This window comes from Cavia porcellus, unplaced genomic scaffold (assembly GCF_034190915.1).
Source record: "Cavia porcellus strain 051 isolate PalLab524CR breed Dunkin Hartley unplaced genomic scaffold, mCavPor4.1 scaffold_7, whole genome shotgun sequence".
Classification (NCBI taxonomy): Eukaryota; Metazoa; Chordata; class Mammalia; order Rodentia; family Caviidae; genus Cavia; species Cavia porcellus.
Window position 1 is genome coordinate 12,948,020 of NW_026947490.1, and position 21,530 is coordinate 12,969,549.

The window sequence follows — 21,530 nt, forward strand, 5'->3', positions numbered from 1 at the left end:
ATGGTCTCAATTCACCAATTAAAAGACTGACAGAGTGCATTAAGAAACAAAACACAACAATACGCTGTGTGTAAGAAACACATTTAACTCAAAAGGAAAATCCATACTTTGACAAAAGTCAAAGTATGGAAAGCAATACTCCATGCAAGAACCCAGAAAAAAGCTGAGGTAGTTGTTCTTCAAACCAAGAATGACAAAAAGAGATAAAGAAGATCGCTACACACTTGTTAGGGAAAAACTTGAAGAGGAAGACATTAAATTCATAAATATATATGCACCAAATATGGGAGCACCTAGTTATGTAAGACAAATCTGAATAGACAATTTTCAAAAAGAAGTACAAATGGCCAATAAGTATATGAAACAATGTTTGATATCATTAGCCATTATGGAAATGTAAATTAAAACTACATTGGGATACCATCTCACTTCAGACAGAATTGCTATTACCAAGAATACGAACACCAATAGCAACACCCAAACTAACCCAAGCCAAACCAAATCAAACCAAATCAGACCAAACCAAACCAAACCAAACCAAACCAAGATAAAACAATAAATACTGGAAAGTATGCAGAGAGAAAGGCTGTTGTTGGGAATGTAAACCAGTACAACTACTTTGGAAATCAGTATAGAGATTCCTCAAAACAGTAAAAATAGTGCTGTTATTTGATCCAGATATATCATTTCTCAGTGTATTCTCAAAAGAATTAAATTCAGCATAGTGTACTCATACATGCGTACCCTTGTTTACTGCAGTGCAATTGACAATAGTCAAGTTATGGAAACAACTTAAGTACCCATCAATGAATGAACAGATAAAGAAAATGCAGTGTATATATGTCAAGTAGTAGCTTCCCCTGGCAGTAAAGGATAAAATTCCAAACAAAAGAACTTCCTTAAAGTCATCCATCCCAGAGTCATAAAATAGTGGCATTCAAGAAAACTTCACAAGACAAAAACAAACCTGTGATGCAAAGCTCATTAATTCCTTGCAAGGAATTCAAATCTCTCTTCTCTAAAAGATAGTATGTGTAGACCTTCCTACGGTAGTTAAAAGGCCTTCTGTAGGCTAGAGGAATTGGTCTTGGTAAATTGTGGTTTTGAACATGTGACTTCACACATATAACAGGTGCTCCCAAAAGATCTACAAGGTGCTAGACAATCCAGGTAGATGTATTTTGTAAATAATTATGTTTGATGCCTAGACTACTTTTCTGCATCCTCAAACACTTGTAAAAACCTCAGTCTCTCACCCTGTCTCATGGGATTCCTCTCTTTGATGGGATTCTTCTCTTGGAAATTCACGTATTGCACCCCTGGACAGTGTGCTCTGGCCTGAAAAAACCCTGGCCTGGCGAAATTCTTGTTCTGGTCCTAAACATGTGACAAGACATATGTAAGAATAAAATCATGCTATTTGCAGGATAATCGATGGAATGGGAGTTCACCAGGCTAAATAAGTAGAATAAAGCAGATCCATTCAGATGTCACATTTGCTCTTATCCTATGTAGAATTAAAGAAAAATGATGGCAGGAAAGTAGAAGGGAGACTATTAGACTATTAGAGAAAAGAAAGAGGATTAGAAGGAGCAGAAGGGAGATAACTATGATGAAAGATGATCGAAGTCTATTATGTGCATGAATGAGCACTCAAAACAAAACCAACTGTTCTATATAATTTATATATACTAATAAAATAAAACAAATAAAGAAGCTTATCTGTGCATATACCTTTTTACATTAAATGGCATGTGTGCTATTTACTTATTATTATTTATCACTTATGCTTTGTAAGATAACTTTTCCAAGTTTTATGGAATGATGCATTCCTCAAAACTAAAGTAAGAATTTGTGTTTTAATTCCAAATTCTTCTACCTTTCTTACATTTTCAATGACATTCTTTCACTCTCACAGTATTTTGAAACTATGTAAAGCTTTTCTGTGAAGAAATATTGTCATAGTACTTCATCTTTTCTCCTTACCAATAAACTTCTTCAATGACCACATCATTAGGATCTGTGTGCTTTAAAATTGGTTCCACATCATTTTCACTCCTCATTATGTTTCTACTGCATTTCCAAACCCCTATTAATTTACTACTCATTGTGTTCAGTAGCCTTTTGCTCAGTTGTCAGTTTTAACCTTTTGCACCAGTTATGATTAAGTAATCTATCTCCTGCCCACTCACTCACTCCTTTTTACCCAAATTTCTCTTTTGTGTTCTCTTTTTTCTTCTTCATGTTATTGACAAATAATCATTGTAAACGGTTATAGATGTGATGTTTCAACACACTGTGTGCTGATCAACTCAGGGTACTTACAGTATCCATCATCTCAGAACTTCAAACCCTTTATTCTTGTTCCTTATGCTGCTCTGCAGCCACTGTCTTCCTTCCTTCCTCTAAGACAGCCATTTAGATGTAGGTGTCCCAGAGTGTCTATGCTTGTCTGCCTTCTTTTCTAACTCTTTGGTGCTCTCCCCTCGGATAATCTAATCCCTTTACTTCAACTCTAAAGTGCATATAAATGACTTCTAAAACTATTTTTAAACCTATGTTTATGATTTTCAATTTTTCCCTAAAGTTTACTTTTTTCCCTAGGAAACAAAATTACTTGATTCTGAGTAGGGCAAAAATGAGAAATACTTCAAGATGCATTCATATTCTTTCTAGAATACATGTAGTAGAGTCCAGATAACTGTATTTTTTTCTTGTTACAATATCCAAACTTCACTGAGGTCCTGTAGATGTAATAGTCATTTAATAGTCTTCCAAAGCAGCACCTTCTGAGAAGAATAGGAACCTCATTAATAACTGCACTGGGAAAATAAGTTAAAGGCTGCCTTGAAAAAACTATGATACAAAACATTACATTTATGTAATTGGTTAGTAACTTTGCAGGTGTTTAGTAGCTGATTCAAGCTTTTCCTGGCTCATTATATTCATTTTTGATCTTTCAAAAATGTGTACATGTTCTCATGTGTTGATAGAGTATGTATAACCATGTTTCCTTCCATATTATCTTTTTGTTATTTTATTCCTTTCTCTCAATATTTTTTCTCAGTAGGATTTTGAGAAGTATTGACAAACACATGTGCAAAGTCTACCACCTCAACTGAGAATTATAGAGAAAAATAGTTCAACTTTGTTATTGGTGAATTTAATTGATGCCACTAGTTAGGCTGTGTATTAACTATGATTAACTTGAAAATTGAAGTCTGACAAAATTGAGTCTTAAGTGAGTGTTGACAGGTAGGATTAGAACTTAAGTACATGCCCTGTAGTGGAGAAAAAGGCATAAAGTAAAGTTGAAGGCTCTGTAAAGCACGTTTATTGCTTATCTAACTCACTGGGCATCAAGCCAACACAAAATGATGAATAATCTGAGTTAAATACTTAAAAAACACAAATTTTAAGCTTTTTACTGTGCACTCCAGGCCTGTCTAAATATTGGGGGGAAATGGAATGAGGAGTTCAGGCAGAGGGGACATAAATGAGATGTCTTGAAAAAGTGACCTCCCTGCTATGTCTGAGAGCAGTTATTGGCTCATTTAATGAAGGTGGACTAAATAAAAGAGAAATAGGAGGAGATATGGTCAGAGAAGTCATGAGGACAAAGCAGGCATCCACACATCATTGTAAAGACATTTAATTTTCACTCTCAATAAGATGGGAAAGAACCAAAAGATAGTTAAGGAGTGATAATATTAATATTAATATTAATACTCTTAGTGGTTGTATTGTAGTTTGTACCCAAGACCTTTGTACTGAGCTACATACCAGCTCTCTTTATCTTTTATTTTGAGATAAGGTTTTTCTAAGTTGTCCAGGTGGGACCGACTTGTGATCCTCCTTCTCAGCCTTGTAAGGGGCAGGGATTATGGGCATGTACAACTGTGTATGGCCAACATTATGTTTTAATAGAATCTCTCTTTCTGCTTTTTAAAGATTAGACTGCAGTTAGACAAACTTGTTACGGAGGGAGGACAATTAGGAGGCACTTGAAAAGACGTAGGCTAAAATAACTTTGTTTTGGACCTCTTCATGTTGCGTGATAAACAGCCAAATTATGGATATATTTTGAAGACAACATAAGTAGATTTTGCTGAAAAATATTGTGTAGAGTGTGAGAGAAATACATGTGTCAAGGTTGAAGTCCAAACTTACATCTCTCTAGTCAGTGGTGTGAGTATGGAAATTAAATGAGCTTTTTTTGGTGGGATATACTTTTCTAGTATTTAGTTCACAGGCAGAAATGATAAATAGTGGGTGAATGAATAAAACACTCATGTAGGACAACATATCCATTGGTTTTGTGTGAAACAGAGTCCCTATTCCCGTGCCAAAACACTTGATGTGCTTGAAAATCCTTTTCTTCAGACATAATAATGGAATATATATGGATTACTCCTTTTTAGCTTTAATCTCTCTCAAATACCCTCCAACCATTCTCATACTGTGGCTTTTGCCCTAAAGGGCACCAATTGTTTATTCATATCTCTGTGTGTATATATATATATCCATCCATCTGTCATCCATATGAACACATTTTTCAAAGAGGCAGATATATCAATATTTCCCTTTAGGGAAACCTATTTAATGTAAACTTGTTTGAATAAAACCTTCTAGAATAAATGAGCAGTTCAATTCTTGAAGTATGGAGAGGGTACCAATAAGCTTTAGATCCTGTAATAGTCGTAAGACAAATTAGGAGTTATATAGCTTAATTGCTTGAATATTCATGTAAATATATAATTAAAATTTTTTCTTATTACCGGGATTGAACTCATGCTCCCATGCCTACTAGGCAAGTGATTGAACTGCTGAGATGAATTCCCAGCCCCACAATTTAAGATATTAATATCTGAAGGACATAGTGACTATTTTAGTATTTTTCTTGAATTAAAGTAAGAATTTCTGGGATTTCAAAAAATATTTGAAGTTTTCTATATGAATACACACTAACCTTTATTCCTCTATATATATCAAGTGTGAAAACTTGTCAAAATATATCAATTTTCAGAGGAAGATTTATTAAGACTTCAGGCACATAAAATAAGTAATATTTATGTGGCAATACCATAATTATACACAGAAAACATTTCAAATCTTGTGAAATCTTAACTTTAAAGATGAAAAAGACCAAGAGTCTTGTGTTAATAAAATAGTAAAATACAAAGTTTCTTCTAAATTTGACACTAATTTGTAGTTGTATAAACAACTCACAAGTTTTGCATACCAGGTGATTCATTAATGAAAATAGTTGATATATTGATCTAATATTACTTATTTTTCAACACAAACAGGCTAAGTTGTAAAGATTTCCAATTAAACTAACAATAGGACTGATCTGCTTGCCTGTTCATGTGTCACACATATATGTCTATAAATCTTAAGTTATACTTTCATCTAAATACAGTTGTAGAGAAAGTGTCAAGAAGAGATACCAATAAAAGGCATTTCTTATTTTAAAACACTGAATTCATTTGCTCCTTGTAAATGGGGTTGTCGTCAATGTATTTAAAAGACCAAAGATTATTATAAACTATAAATTCTAATAATTCTGTGGCATTAAAAGCCATAGCATATAATTTTATACTTGCATGAAAATATAGTGGCATATGTTTGAACATATATCTGTTTGCTCCCATTCTGTGCTGAGGTGAAGCTGCCCTGTTAAATGGAAGCAGGAGGCACAGTGTGGCAGGAAAGCATGGCACTCCTTCCTAGATGTCAGAGGCCAGTGATGGCTGAGTCTTAACTTTCCATTTACAGACCTGCATCTGATGGATTGATGACTCTGCCAAAAAAGGATTTGAGTCAGCAAACTCTATCTAATCTGTTCTGGATCAGAATTTATTTTTTATTTTAAAGAGGAAAAACAACCAATAAAAACGATACAGAATTTTGAAACAAGATAATAGGAAATTAACAACAGTTAATATATTACATAATGTTATCTTCAAAGTAGTTGCTCAGATCGCAATCTATAGGCATGAAAAATTGATCAAACAATATAAGCACAAACCATTTTCAGTAAACTAAAAGAAATCAGTAGTATAACTATATTAGCTCTCTATTGTATCAGTAGTATGATAATTTCATAGCTATCTTTTGCTTCTTCTCTTCTTTCACCAATCCCAATTTTTCTTTCCCTTTCACAATATCTATTGTAGGTTTTTGATCTTACTTATTTAGTTTTTTCAGTTTCTTACCCTAGGGTGATAATATGGTGTTTATACATGCAAGTATGTATAAACTTTCACTTACAAGTATGGTCTTACAAGTTGCACCCATTTACCTACAAAAGCCTAGAGTTTATCCTTTTTTATAGGTGAATGGAACATCATTATATAAAAATACTGCATGTTTTTATCCATTCTGCAGTTGATTTGGGTTGTTTCCAAGATTTGGCTCTCACAAACTGTGCTGCTATAAACCTGGGGGCATATTATTGCTGTGGTGTGTTGTTTTTAATTCTTCTGGAAAAATAGCCAGAATGGGAATAGCAGGGTCACATGGAACCTCTAATCCTAGACTTTTTAGGAATCTCTACACCGATTTCCAGTGTTTGCAGCAGTCTACATTCCCAACAACAGTGGAGAATGGTTCCCTTTTTTCCCATGGCCTAGCCAGCATTTGTTATTTGTTGGTTTCTTGATGATATCTATTCTTTCTTCGGTGAGATTGAAAGCTCAGTGTTGTAATTTGCATCTCCTGAATGACCAATGATGTTAAGTATTTTTTCATATATTTATTTGCCATTTATATTTCTTCATCTGATAAGTACGTATTCATCTCAGATGTCCCATTTTGGATTGGGTCTTTGAATTTGGGGAGCCACCTTTTCTTCAATTCTTTATGTATTTTAAATAGAAGTCTTTTGTCTGAGGGACAGTTTACTGAAATGTTTTCCTACTCTGTGGGTTATCTTTTCACTGTGTGGCTGATTTCTTTTAATGTGCAAAGGCTTTTTAATGAGACAAGATCCTAGTTATTGATTTTTGAAGTGTTTCCTGTGTTGTGTGGGTTTTGTTCATAAAGTCTCTTCCTACTCCTACGTCTTCAAGATTTCTACCTACTTTCTCTTCCAGCACAGTTTGTGTTTCTGTAGGATTTTTATCATGAATGAGTGTTGGACTGTATCAGAAGCTTTTTCTGCATCCACTGAGATGATCATGTGATTTTTGTCTTTTGTTCTGTTGATATGATGTATTACAGTTATTAATTTGTGTATGTTAAACCATCCCTAAATTCCTGGGGTGAATCTCACTTATTCATGGTATATAATCTTTTTGATGATTTGTTGCATTCTGTTTGCTAGTATCTTACTGAGAATTTTTGAATCTATGTTCATTAGGGAGATTAGCCTGTAATTCTCTTTTTTGGTTGGGTCTGTTTCTGATTTTTGTATCAGAGTAATACTTGCCTCCAAAGAGGAGTTAAAGAGAATTGCTTCTCTTTCAGTTTCATTAAAGAGCTTGAGGAGTATTGGCATTAAGTCCTTTTTGAATGTCTTCTAAGATTCAGCAGTGAATCCATCAGGACCTGGGATTTTTTTGGTGGAGAGGTATTTAATTACATTTTCAATTTCATTGACTGATATTGGGTAATTCAGAATTTTTATATCTTCTTGACTCAGCTTTGATAATTCATGCATATTTAGGAATCTGTCCACTTCTGTTTTCTATCTTGTGCAAATAAAGTTTTTCAGTATTCTGAAAGGTATTGATGATCTTCTGAATTTCTCAGTGATTTCATTCTTTTTAGCCCTTATTACATGAATTTGAACTTCTCTTTCCATTTCTTTGAGAAACTTGGCTAGGAGTTTGTCAATTTTATTTATTCTGCCAAAGAACAAATTGTTTGAATCATTAATTCTTTGTATTGTTTTTCTTAGTCTCAATTGTGTTAATTTCTGCTCTGATCTCTATAATTTCCTCCCTTGTATGGGTTTTGGGCTTGACTTGCTGTTTTTTTTTTTTCTAGAAGCTTGAGGTGCAGCATTAGGTTGTTTATTTGTACTTGTTATGTTTTTCTCACGTGTGAATTCATCGCTATAAATTTTCATCTTAGATTGCTTTTACTGCATTCCAAAAGTTCTGTTAAGTTGTAGTTGTGTTATGTTTGGTTGTAGATATTGTTTAATTTCTTCTTTAATTGTGTGTGTGTGTGTGTGTGTGTGTGTGTGTGTGTGTGTGTCAGAATTTTGAATTGTTATAGCACTATGAGTATTCAGATTGAAAGATGGACAGTCAACTGGAATTTAAGGATTCTGCCCATTACATGCAGAATTATTATGCTTATAAGTCACATCATGCTGTAGGATGTTGGAAAACTTATTCACAGATTGCATCTTCCTGTCCTCCATACTGGTTGGAGGTTGGACAGATGGTCCCTCACTGGATGAGGCAGTACATACCTTACTGAAAGACTGGGCTTTTTGCTGTACAATGAGGGGAAATACAAAGGAGCAAAACTTGAGTAGAGTGGTAGGACACTGAAAGTGTTCAGCTTTAGTGTTGCAGGTGACTGGGGGAAGATGCATATGTTTGGGGTCTATGGAAGAAGGAGCAGGGTTCTTGCTGATGATACATTATCAGTCTTTGCTCTATGGGTCCATGCAGGATGAGTAGTTTTACTTAAGGAGAGTTTCTTCTTGAGGGAGCAGTGTGTATTTTTCCATCTCTTTAGTTGTTAATTTTGTGGGGGTTGGATTAGGGGCAGTATGGATATTCTTGGCAGCTGCAAATGTCATGTGTTAACATCATATTCTCTTTTACATTTGCAAGGAAAAAGAAATTGGTTTGGGCTAAGAATTTGAAACCTGATATTTCAGTTTTGACTCCAAAATATTGTTTATGTCTTTTAAACTTGGTATAAAAGGAGTTGTATCAGTGTCTCCAGTCATTCTGGGAGGTTTCAGAGAATTAGTCATGGCACCATTAGGTGAGCCCACAACCCTATGCTCTGTACTCAGGATAGGCTTCAGTTTGAAATCTTGTTGTGGCTCCTTTGGGGTTTTTAGAAGTACCAAAGTCTTTTGTTTACATGGAAATTTTTTTCACATTCTTAAAAATATGCTCCTTCCCCTCACCAAAGAACACCTTTCTATCATCTTTATATCCCATGGTTTTTGAGTCCCAGTCTTGAAGTATTTCCAGGGACTTGGGAGACACTATTTTATAAGCAGTCATGTCAATTTTGAGTATATAATCTCTTGTAAATTCATTTGAAGGTTTTGGCTTGGAATTTTAATCCTATATATATCTTTTTCAAATGGGAAGGGGAACAAGAAATGGAGAGAGGGGAGAAAAAGGGAAGGAAAATGGATGGAATAAATTGAAAAAATAATGGGAATAGAGCTTTTGATGATGATTTCATTTTGAGCATTTTCTTGACTTGGGCTCTATGACACCATCAGCTATAATGTTTCCTTGCTTGTGTCACCCAAACTACTGTGTGATCCTTGTCCATCTGCAGTTTTTGTTTTTTGATTTTTCCCCCCTCGAGTTTTGTGAGGCCTGTCCACTATTAATGCCAAGGGAGAACAAGGATCATTTTTAGCATAGGTTTCTTTTTTTGTCAGTAGATACAAAAGAAATGTCTAGTGGCTTCAGAGAAATATTTTTAGCTCCGTCTTTAGACAATTCACATCCTTTTTATCCACCTCTTCAAGGCTAAAACGTGCACTCTTTCCAAATGTCAAGGATGCTATGGCTGTCTCAGGTGTTCCAGAATTCTCAGAGAGAGGTTTCATCTGTCAGTTTGTGCACGGGCACTCTGATTGAATGAAGAGTCTAGGGCTGAGGGAGACTTGTGGGATGGACAGTGCTTCAGGAGAATTTGCTTCTGAAGCACTGTCTAAAGAACCCCACCTATGGAGAGCAGGGAAGTACCATGGCCACTTTCATCAATTTGTTGCAGGGATATTTTGGATGATTGGGTAGGACGCCTTCCTCTTTGTCTCTTTCCTAGATGAATTTCTTTTGACATGCTTTAGGGATGCAGTGAGACCATCCTCACTGCCTGCTTCCCAGAGACTCTTACCAGCTTCTTTCACATCTGTGAATTTCACTGCACAATTTGATGGCCTCTTTCAGAGGTGCATGAAGTCCTGGGATGTACTCTGAGCTACCGGCATTGGAGGCAAAGGAACTTGTTTTCTTAGAAAGGTGTTGGAAATATCTGATTTGGAAGTGTTCATGGATGTCATGAAATTTGGACAGTGCTTGTTTATTAGAAGTCTTACTGGAGCACTTGTAGTTTGCTTACTGCATTGAAAAAGCCCAAAAACCATTTATTTTCTTTCTCTTTTGTATTGTCTAGGTTTTGTGATATTTGACAGGAGCCTCTGCAGACATCCATGGGATATCATTCTGTGAGTTCTAGGTCATTAACAAATTTTGTCAAGTTGAGGAACTCCTGCGCTTGATAATTTTTAAACAACATTGTATAATGGACCAAACTCACATTTGTGGCTCACAGTAGGAATCAGTTGTTGAACGATATGTGTGGACTAACTCTCACCACAATCAGTATCTTTCTAGATCATACAGGATGAGGTGCTGATGTGTGAGCAAGCTTCTTATGCTCACTCTGAGTCTCACAAACTGAATAAAGGATGTGTTGGTTCTCAGGAGGAAGAGGGGCCACATGTTTTTTTTTCTCCTGGCTCAGCACATTGTCCTATTTGATGGATTGTGCTTTGGAAGACAGCCACTTCTGACCTCAAGGGAGACTTTCACAATTGCACCAGACTTTCGAGCCCTTGATTTGGCAGCACTTGCTATCCGGAGCGCTCCACCGGGGGCCAGTGAGTCACTTTAGTTCTGTTACTCTGGCAATATTCTATTATGAGCATAACAAACTTATTTCTTCAATGGTGCCTAGAAACAGTGTATGTTGACCTAGTTAGAAATATTTGCTACAAGGCACGAATATTACACAGCATGAGATATCTATTTGAACACATGTTTAGAGAAAATAATAAAGAATAAACCTCAGGAGTTTAGTTTCAAAGTCTTTGGCACAGAAAAGATGACAAATCCAATTTACAAGGCCCAAAATTATGATGTAAAAACATAAGAAGACATGACAAGAATAATTTTATTTTTTGCAATTTAGTTTATAAAATTTCATTTGTCACAGTGATGATTCTTTAAATAGCTTGAGGGACAGTGATGACAAACACATCAACATGCTCTAGAAACTAGGGTAAATCCAGCAATTTAGTCAGGTAAATGTGAATTTTGAAAAAATAATTAAAGAAAAGTAGAAAAGAAGCAATGAAAATGGTTACTTTCAGAAAAAAACATAAAGCATTGCAAACGACATGTCCCTCCTAACTTGCTTGCGTTTTCATAAACATGTCCAGCATCACTGTGCTAGTCATTTATAGCATCCTTCTATTTACAACTTCAAAAATCAGTAAGCATGAGAAGTATCTTAGACCTGGATTACTGATTTACAGTGGGGTGTTCATTTTGGGCTGCAGTATGATAAGGGTGCACAGTACAGCTCAGACTTCTCAGTTAATTCTTTTACAGTGTAAAGGCAACTGTAATTTAAGGAATATAAAGTGAGTGAGAGATTAATAAGGCAATTTTCTTGCTAATGTTGAGTTGAAAATTTCTAATGATCAACATTCCATAGAAATATCTCATTTGAGACAAATATGAGCAATAGCTGGTATTTTTTTCTGTGAGATGTGATGTTTTATAAGGAACAGTTGCAAGGTTTCCTTTCTCAAATTTTCAAAATACATTAGGGCTGTGGTTTAAAAATAACATTTATATGATGTGATAATCTCTAAGAAAAAATGGATTAGCTGGTTTGCATTAGCTTGAAATTTTGTCAAACTTTATCAAAGTTAATTGAACTTAAAAGAATTTTCTGTCAAACGAAATGCAGGCTAAGTAAAGTCTCTATATTACTGTACAAGAAAGTTCTTGTTGCATAACTTACACATAATGCTGTCTCCCTTCAAAATTTTGTTCTATGTTATTACACTCAATCCTTTGGATTACTCCTTGATATAAGCATGCCAATTGATATAATACATTCTTTAACACAGAATAACTTGAAAAATTCATTTTTCCCATCTTGTTATTGCCATGAAACCCACTGAATGCATCAGAAATGTTATTGGGTTAACTAATTATATTACTATGCTCAGATGGGCATAACTGGGAAGTTTAAATAACAGAAATTTAGTTTCTCACAGTTTGAAGACTGGGAAGTCTATGGTGAAGGTTCTGTTCAATTTGATCCCTGAAGAAAGCCTTCTTCCTGGCCTGCAGGTGGTCATTATCTCCCTCTGGACTCATGGGGCTATTCTTCAGGTGATTACACATGGACAGAAATTGGTTTTCTTCTTCCTCTTCTTATAAAGCCACCATCCTATTTTGTTAGGGCCCCTCCCACATGATCTCATTTAACCTTAATGATCTTCTGAAGATTCTGTGTCTACATAGAGCCACAGAGTGGGTTAGGGTTTAAAATGTGAATTTGGATGGGGGCAGGGCATGCAAGTAAGCACAATTCAGTTCTTGGCACTTAGACTGCAACAGATCTGTGTCAGTGTCTTCAGCGTTTTAACACTGGAATTTCAATTTCTATAATCAACACTTGTAGAATATATACTTTGTAGCTAGTTCTTCTAGATTTCTGGCACTTATAAAGATGAATAAAACAGTTACCCACTTTTAAGATTTCAGCTTGATGATTAAGATTGATATGTGTACCCATAAACATAATACTGTGTGAGAAATGAAGAAAAGTGTAATATGATATTATAGAATGTCTTCCTATACTATATTTCTTATGAAAACACTTAATTGATAGTTATTTTTTTTACATAGTAGTTGTCCCTTACGTTTTTTTTCCTCTGGTCTCCAACCTAGCAAGTATTGCCCAGCCAGTCACAAACAGCTATCCTATGTTTTGTGTAGAACATTTTATTTCTGAGATGCTTTAGGAGCTTGTACAAAAATTTCTACTCTGTCCCACCAGTGTGGCAAAGGCTAACTTCTGGCATCTTGTTTCTTCCTACTTTCCCTCCCTCAAACTGTGGTTATTATGCTTCGAAGTATTTAGACAATTAAGCTCTAAGAGCTGATTTATTGTCTCTCACATAGAGAACAAAATACAGGGATGATATTAACTGGAACAGAATCAGTTGCTTCTTGTGAAAAACACTTTTTCCCCCAGATGGTGGGTTAAAATTAAGCAAAAATTAAAGTTTTACAGTTGTACCTACTTTCTGTTTTGGTGTACAGTGAAATTAGGAATATCCATATATCAGCATATCAGTATGCTTGGTCATTGTTTTTAAATCATTAAAAAAAAGCTGAGAGTTGGGTCATAGTTAATATGCCTTTTGAATACCATAATGCTGTTGTCAGACTTTTTCAAGGATGTTTTTGGTTAATTTCCCAAATTAGGATGTAAAAGTTCATGCTTTTATGCCCATTATGCATATGCATCAAGCCTGGCTCTGTCTTACAGGCTTCCTCATACTATTGTGAAAAACCACTAATGTGGGTTTTCACATTATTTCTATGTATGTGCCCTTGTATTTTTTTAGACAGTGGGCACACCTTTTCCTTTTTATATTTGTGCATCGATTCCCTTTCCTTCTAATCACACTTGACATCATGCTGTTGACTGATGAAAATACTTCCAAGGAAATATTCATTATTCCAGCTTTCTCAGATGTTCAAATGGAGGAATGTGGTTTTAAACTGAGGTCAGAGAGAGAAAGGAACATCAGTGTGTGCAACCAAATATTTCAGGTTCTCAGGTGTTCTTGTTGGTTGGCATTTATATGATTGCTTCTACTCTGTTCCCATGCTGGACTGAAATGACAATGAGATATTTTTTCACTTGTCTGGATGCTAAGTATTTTAAGCCAGCAATAATGACTGTTGGCACATGTCCAGGGATATGAACACTTCTATTTTTTGTGGTAGGGTGTAAATTCTTCAGTTTATTTTCACAAATAAATCTGGTGGTAGCTATTTTTTTTTAAATTTTATTTAAAAGGAAAAAGAGAAAAAACAAAACAAAACAAAGCAGTGTAAGGGTACAAGTAATACAGAACTACAAAAAAAAAAAAAAACAGTAAAAAATCACCGGTTAATAGATTACATATTATCATCTTAGAAGTAGTTGCTCAAATCACAGTATCAAAGAATACAAAGTGGACATTCAAACAGTGAGACTGCAAACAGTTGCGTTCAATGATCCAACCAAAAACATTAATATGGTCAGCTATTTAACACCCCCAAACACACTTGCTGTTGTATCATTTAGAACTCTTTTTTTTTCCCTCTCTTTTTTACAACAAAATTTACACATTTTGGGTTTTATTACTCCTTAGTTCTTATTACTTTTGGGGGGGGAGAATAAAATCAAATATGGCAAAACAAAGCTGTCAGTCAAACCAAGGATAGACACAGCACATGATGTAAAACAGAGTACAAGGTCATCAACAATGGTTATCAACAATGTCTCTTGTTTCCTTAAAAAGAATTGTCTATCTCATTAGATATTATAAAGTTGAACAAAACAGTAGAGAACAAGACCAATAAAACTTAAGTATTGTAAACATTACAGGACTTCCAAAGGAGACAATAGTCAAACCAGAATGGGCATCTTAGTGAATCTTATTGCCTTCAAAGTAGTTGCCTATACCCTCAAACTTGATACTATCATACAGAATGGAACAGAGTCTAATCAGTCAAAACAAGATAATGGGAGTATTACAGGACTTCAAAACAAGTTAATAGGAAATCAAAAAAGTTACTATTATATACCCTGCTAATTTTTTAAATTTTTCCCCTTAATTAAAAAAACATAAAAAATAACTAACTATTTTTTTAATGAATAAGGCAGAGATTGAGATAAAACAGGACATAACAATATAACAATACAGGTCAAAGCATGACTGTTTCAGCAAACTAGTGGTTCATAGTGGTAGCTATTTGGATTAAACTACTACATAGCAGACAGAAATTCCAGTTTTTCTCACAGAATCTTAAATTTTAAAATTCTACAGAATTTAAAAAATCATATTTGATAAAAGACATAAATAGACACAATGCTACTTAAAGGATCATTTGTACTGCCAATAAGCCATGAGCAATTGAACACCTATCAGGAAGGAATTGAACAGATGATAGTTCATGCATGCATGTACACATGTATGAACACAGTGTAAAATGATGTAATTCTTCCAAACAAGACATTAATTCTCCCATGTATATGTTTTGGGATATAAAAATATCCTGAATTGAGAGGATGTATGCAATATAAAGTGAGATAAAAATATTAACTCAGGATAAAATGAATAATACCAATGTACTAACTGACTCCTCAAAAAAAAAAAAACAGGTTGTGTGATTAACTAAAGAAAACACAATAAATTGCCTATCCATTATTTCACATTTACTACCTAAAGGAAGTATGGGAAGATTTTCACTCATTGATTTATTACGGAGAAAAAAGAAGACACAGCAGGGAAAGGAAAGGCAGGTATACTACCCTGTCAGAAGATCCTGTGTGAGAGGGTGGCTAGACACCATTGTGGCAGCCAGAGCCATCATGTTACCTAAACAGGAGCTTGGAGTTTCCTTGATTAAGCAGAGAGAGTTGGAAGAAGATGTTGCTGAAGAAGGAAAAATAAATGATGAGAGCATCCAAGTGGCTCCAAGTTACTGTTAGCCTGTCCTTCATGTACAGATGTATTAAAGTTGCTCAGAGCATTGGTGTTCATTCTAGCTAAATGAAAATTTATAGTAATATTCCATCTCAGGAAGAGTTCTGTCCTTATGCATGAGAAGCTCAAGGTCTTAGGGCGGAGAAGATTAGGAGAATTGCTAAAGGATGAGTGTGCAGCTATTTCAAGAAGAAGTAGAACTTCCAGGTGAATCAGGAAATTTACTAGGTGTCTAGGTTTCCTTTCCTCAACCACCCACGAAAGTGGGTAAACCGATCCCCACTTTTGTGGGTGGCTGAGGGAAGACATGTGAGGGTGTCACTGCCCAGTTATTTACTAGGAGAGGACTATGGTAAGGTAATGTTTGAAGTTATTAATCTATGATTTTTCTCCTCTCCTCTTCCTTCTCATTTTCTCTATTCCCCTCACTGAAGCAAGTTGTCAGCTCTGGAAAGTATGAGGCAGATAATATTTCTGCCTGTTAATTTCCGGTAACCTAGATCTAATGGTGAAGTCAGGCAAAGTTGTCACAGATGGAAAAACGAAGGAGGATGTGTCGTCTAGAGCAAGTGTCTGAGCCAGGTGTATGAGAGGCGAGTTTTCTAAGATAGAAAGACATCCACATGGGGGGTCGGGGAGTGCAATGGGAGGAAGACGGAGAAATCAGTGGGACAAGTAGATCAGAATAGCATCTCACTTTGTAAATGAAAAGCAAAGTGGGTGGGAAGAAAGAGGAATAGATACACGACAATAAGGCAAATAAAGATAAGAGGATCCATTATCCCAGTAACAGACATTTTGGAAGTAAAAAAAAAAAAAAAAGGGGGAAAAAAAGTTAAAATGAACAATGTAGATCCCCTTACAAGTTTTCGGGCATACTTTAAAAGTTTTTGTATACTTTCAAAATTGAGTCACTTGGGGCTGGGGATTTAGCTCAGGGGCATAAGCGCCTGCCTTGCAAGCAGGCAGTCATGAGTTTATCCCTGGTACCAGTAAAAACAAAAAAGACAAAAAAAAATAATATCCAAAATTGAGTCACTGGATCCTAATTTTCAAACTTAGCTAAATGTTGCTGAAATTCATTCCAAATTATAGATTTTTTTCCTCTTAAGGTCTTTGCAGTTTTCTTTTCTAATTTATGCTATGCTTTCCTCAATAAAAGTTTTATTTTCATTAATCATCAGTAATTAACATGAAGAATTTCCTACTTTACCCAATTCTTCGCTATGACTTATTGTTGTCAGACTTTTGAAAATTTTCATGTCTGGAGGATTTGAAAGGGTATCTTATGTTAATTTGCATGTTTCTATTACTATCAAGTTCTGTCTTTTTTTTCCTTCCTTATGACTTTATTGGTCACATGGAGCTTCCCTTTTGTGATCTGAAGTTTTACACACATTTATTTACTAGACTTGTTTTTTCCTTGGTTATGGAATATTTTTATATTATTCTAGATTGTAATTAGTTTTGCATGATCTTATGTGCTCAGTCTCCAGTTTACTTTTTAAGTTTTTTATGATGTCTAATTGTGTATAAGTTTAAGTGTTAATGTCACAAATCTATTCATCTTTTAGCTTGAGCTTAATGATTTTTTTAATAGACTACTTTTAGTGAAGTTTTAGGTTCTTACTAAAGCAGAAGATACAAGATTTCCACAGCTCTCATATCTACCTGGCTTCCCCATTAACAACCACACCCACCCAAGTGGGTCTTTTTGAAATTGATAGATCTTTTATATCTTAAGAAATCTTTCCTTTAATATTCTGAGAAAGTCTCCTGCATGTATTTTCTAAAAATTTTAGGACTGGTTTCCCTTTTTAAATGTTCAAAGATGTGTACTTCTAATTGTTTTATGAAATGAGAGATAATTTAGTTGTTTAATTTACTGGAATAGAAAAATAGGTAGAAATCTTGAAAATACAGGTGTAGGCAGAGACTTCATGAACAAGTGAAATAAATATAAAAAATCAACAAATGGGATTTAATCTTATCAAAAAACTTGCACAAGAAAAAAAATCACCAACAGAGTCAAAAGACAGCCCACAGAGTGGAAAAAATTATAGCCAGTACCCTCAGACAACGGACTTCTATCTAAGACACATAAAAAAATTGAAAAAAAAAAAACCCAGCTCCTCCTTAAATTCAAAGAACCAACCCAAAAATTGGCATATGAGATGAATACACACTTCTCAGATGAAGAAATACAAATGGCAAATAAACAGATTTTAAAAACTCAGAAGTCACCTGAGAGATATAAATTAAAATAATACTGAGATTCCATCGCATCCCAGAAAGAATAGCTATCATTGAGAAAGCAAATAACAAATTCTGGTTGGGATGTGAGGAAAGTGGAACACATCTCCAATGTTGGTGGAAGCATAGACTGGTGCAAACACTGGAAATCAGTGTGGAGACTCCTAAAAATCTAGGATTAAAAGTCTCATTTGATCCAGCTATTCCCATTCTGGCCATTTTTCCAGAAAAATTAAAAGCAACACACCACAACAATATATGTGCACTCATGTTTATATCAGCACAGTTTTTGAGAGCCAAATCTTGGAAACAACCCAAATGCCCATCAACTGCAGGATGAAAAAAAAAATGATATGGAATTTTTATATAATGGTGTATTACTCAGCTATAAAGAATGATAAACTCTAGGCTATTATAGGTAAAGAGGTGCAACTCGAGAAATAAGTCACAATCGCCTGTGAAATAAGTCACAATCACATATGTAAACATTATATTGTCTTCCAAGTGTAAGCAATTGAATGAGTAAATAAGATAAAAAATGTACTATATATTGTGAATTAGGAAGAAACTGTTTAAAAGAAAAAAACAAACTGTGATAGGGAAAGGGGAAGAGGAAGGGAAAAAGAAAAAATTATATTTATACACAAGATAGTTAAGATAGTTATACAAATAGGTTCTCTTAGTTCATTGAAAAGAGAAGTTTATTTTAATATTGTTTGGATAAAATATCATGCCTATATCTTGTACTCTGAATAACTACTACAAAAACAAACATATGCAATGTAGCAATTATTATAACTCTCCTGCTAACCTGTTTTATTTTTATTTTTTCTCTTTAAAATAAGAAAAGAAATTTAATTTTTGGTTACAATTTAAAATTTGTGCTTAAATCCTACAGGTTGAGACCATGCTTTTGGCACATTGTCATTAATTTATTTAGCACATAGCACAAATCTTTTCAAGTTTTAAAAAACTTAAGTGCAGTAGAATGTAGTGGAGAGAAGGGAAAAATCCTACTTTTTTTGAGTGGGAAAATAAGACTTATAGTTTTTTTCTTCTGTCTGGAATGGATAAAATAAAGAGTGAATTTTAATAGTTTGATCAGAGATTACAATTTTTTAATATGTAATTTATCCCATATAAATGAAGTAACTGCAGCGATTTCACAGTAACTTCGGAATTTATGCACCTCAGAGAAATAATAGAAAACCTTGATTACATTTCTGGTATTACGCTTTCTAAAGTAGAAACTTACTGTCCATTGTCTCAGTTTATCAGGATTAAAAAGAATCAGGTTTGCAATTTCTAAGATGACTGTTCAGATAAATATTTGAAACACATATTGATCTTTGAAAAAATGTTTTGAAAAAAATAATTGCTGGGAATATCCCACATGCATTCTAAATCCCCCAAGTGGGCTAGGTGATTTTTCTTTTTCTTCCACAGCTCATGGCATTCTTTCTATGAATGACATCAGTTTGGAAATACCCTGAGTATTTCTGAGTTATAAATGGTTATCTTGCTATGAGCTCCTGATTACGTTGTGATTCATACTTTCACTTCTGTTTTTTAATACTATCATTTTGAAAAAGTGAAAATGAAACTGTTTCATTGGTGAGCAGTTCACAAGGGAGAGGAAAAAGTAAGATCAAAGAGGATGATTTTAATAAAGATAAGGAATATTATTTGAGACTGTTAGAGGAACCATTTCTTAAGGAAAAATAATGCAGTTGTACAGTAATTAATCAAAATGCTCTTAGTTCCTCTAGGATTTAACAATGATGCTTCACATAAGAGCACTGGTTTTGATTTCTTCTGGCACTTATTTTTTATTAATCGTTTATGATTTTTAAAAAATCTTCTTAGTGGAGATTCATTGTCAGCTCGAGCACTGTTCTTTTAATCATTGCATTGTAGTAGCAATTTTTTATTATTGTAGTGGAGATTGAACCCGAGGCCTTTGTACTGAGCTACATCCTCAACTGTTTTTTATTTTTAAATGATAGCCTTGCTGTGTCACTAAATTGACCAGGTTTGGTTTGAATTTGCAATCCTCCGGCCTCAGCATCCCAGATTGCTGGGATTGTAAGCATGCACCACCACGATTAGGTATACATGAGTAGTAACAATCTGAGTGAGGATAATAGGAGACAGTAGTGAGAAAGGAGAGGGAGGAGAGAGAGAGAGAGAGAGAGAGAGAGAGAGAGAGAGAGAGAGAGAGAGAGAGGTGAAAAGTCCCTATAGGCTTCAGGTTTGAGGGTCTGTTCATACTGGAAACTGCCCTCGGGAAGGGCCACACTTGTGCAGTGCTGGGCTCCTTGTATCTTAGTTCCTGGCACACAGCAACACTCAACAAATGTTTTTTGCATAAATGAACACAGTACTCTATAAAAATGTTCTTATGGTTCTCTGTGGAAATCCACAAGCAATGAATTTCTTCAGAAGTCTCAGCATTTTGGTAATCAAGAAGTATCAGGAATATTATGACTTTCTCCTATGAGATTCTACCGTGAGGTAGAAGGTTTAACTTTAAATGTCTCAATGGTTTCCAAAACTTTAATTTGACTCATAGGAGGAGCATTTTGTCAGACAGTATAATTATTTTATAATGATAAGCATGGTTTTTAAAAGTGTTAATTTTTTTTTTAGAAAATAGTTCAGGCTGTACTTAAACTCACAATACAGCCTAGGCTAGCCTCAAACAAACTTAAGGCAGTCTTGTCAAACTTCCAAAGTGCTGGAATTATAGGTGTGTACCATATCTGGATTTAAAAATTGTTAAACAAAATTTCCATTAATAACAAATTTACCTTCTTAGGTCGTTTGCCATCAAATGGCAGTTCCCACCAAAGAATTACATCTTATGGATCACTCTGTCTTTTTCTACAAATGAATTAACTCATCATCTTTAAATTTCCTCTTCTTGGACTGAATCTTTTGCTATCGGTTCCCTCCAAGCTTATGTCTGATATCTACTGACTTCTTTAGGTGAAAGCATTAAATAATGTTTTCATCTAAGAGAGAATATTTTCTTCTGTTTGTGTGAGATGAATTTTAAAACTTAATTCATTTGGTTGATACATAATAATTACATAATTTATGAGATAAAGTGTGATATGATATTTCAGTACATGTATACAAAACATAAAGGTCAAATTAGGGTAATCAGCATATGCATCACCTAAAATATTTATCATTTCTTATGTTAGGAGCATTCAAAATCCTGTTAGTTACTTGAAATATATAATTCATAGTCCACTATTCTTTCTCTACTGTACTATAGAATATTAGAAGATATTCTTCCTGGTAATTTTCCTACTTGACCTACAATTTATCTTCTATTTTTGGTCATCACCAACATTTTAAGGTGGAATCATCTAATGGACCAGTTAGGGGGCTCCTCTGGATTTCTAAGGATTCAGAACGTGGGTAAACATAAGTGCGTATGTGACAAGGACTAAAACATATCAGCAGAGTAGCACATGTGACATGTGAAAACTGGCTAGGAAAACTATAAAAATTGCTCATAAAATTTGTCAGGCGATCCCTAAAG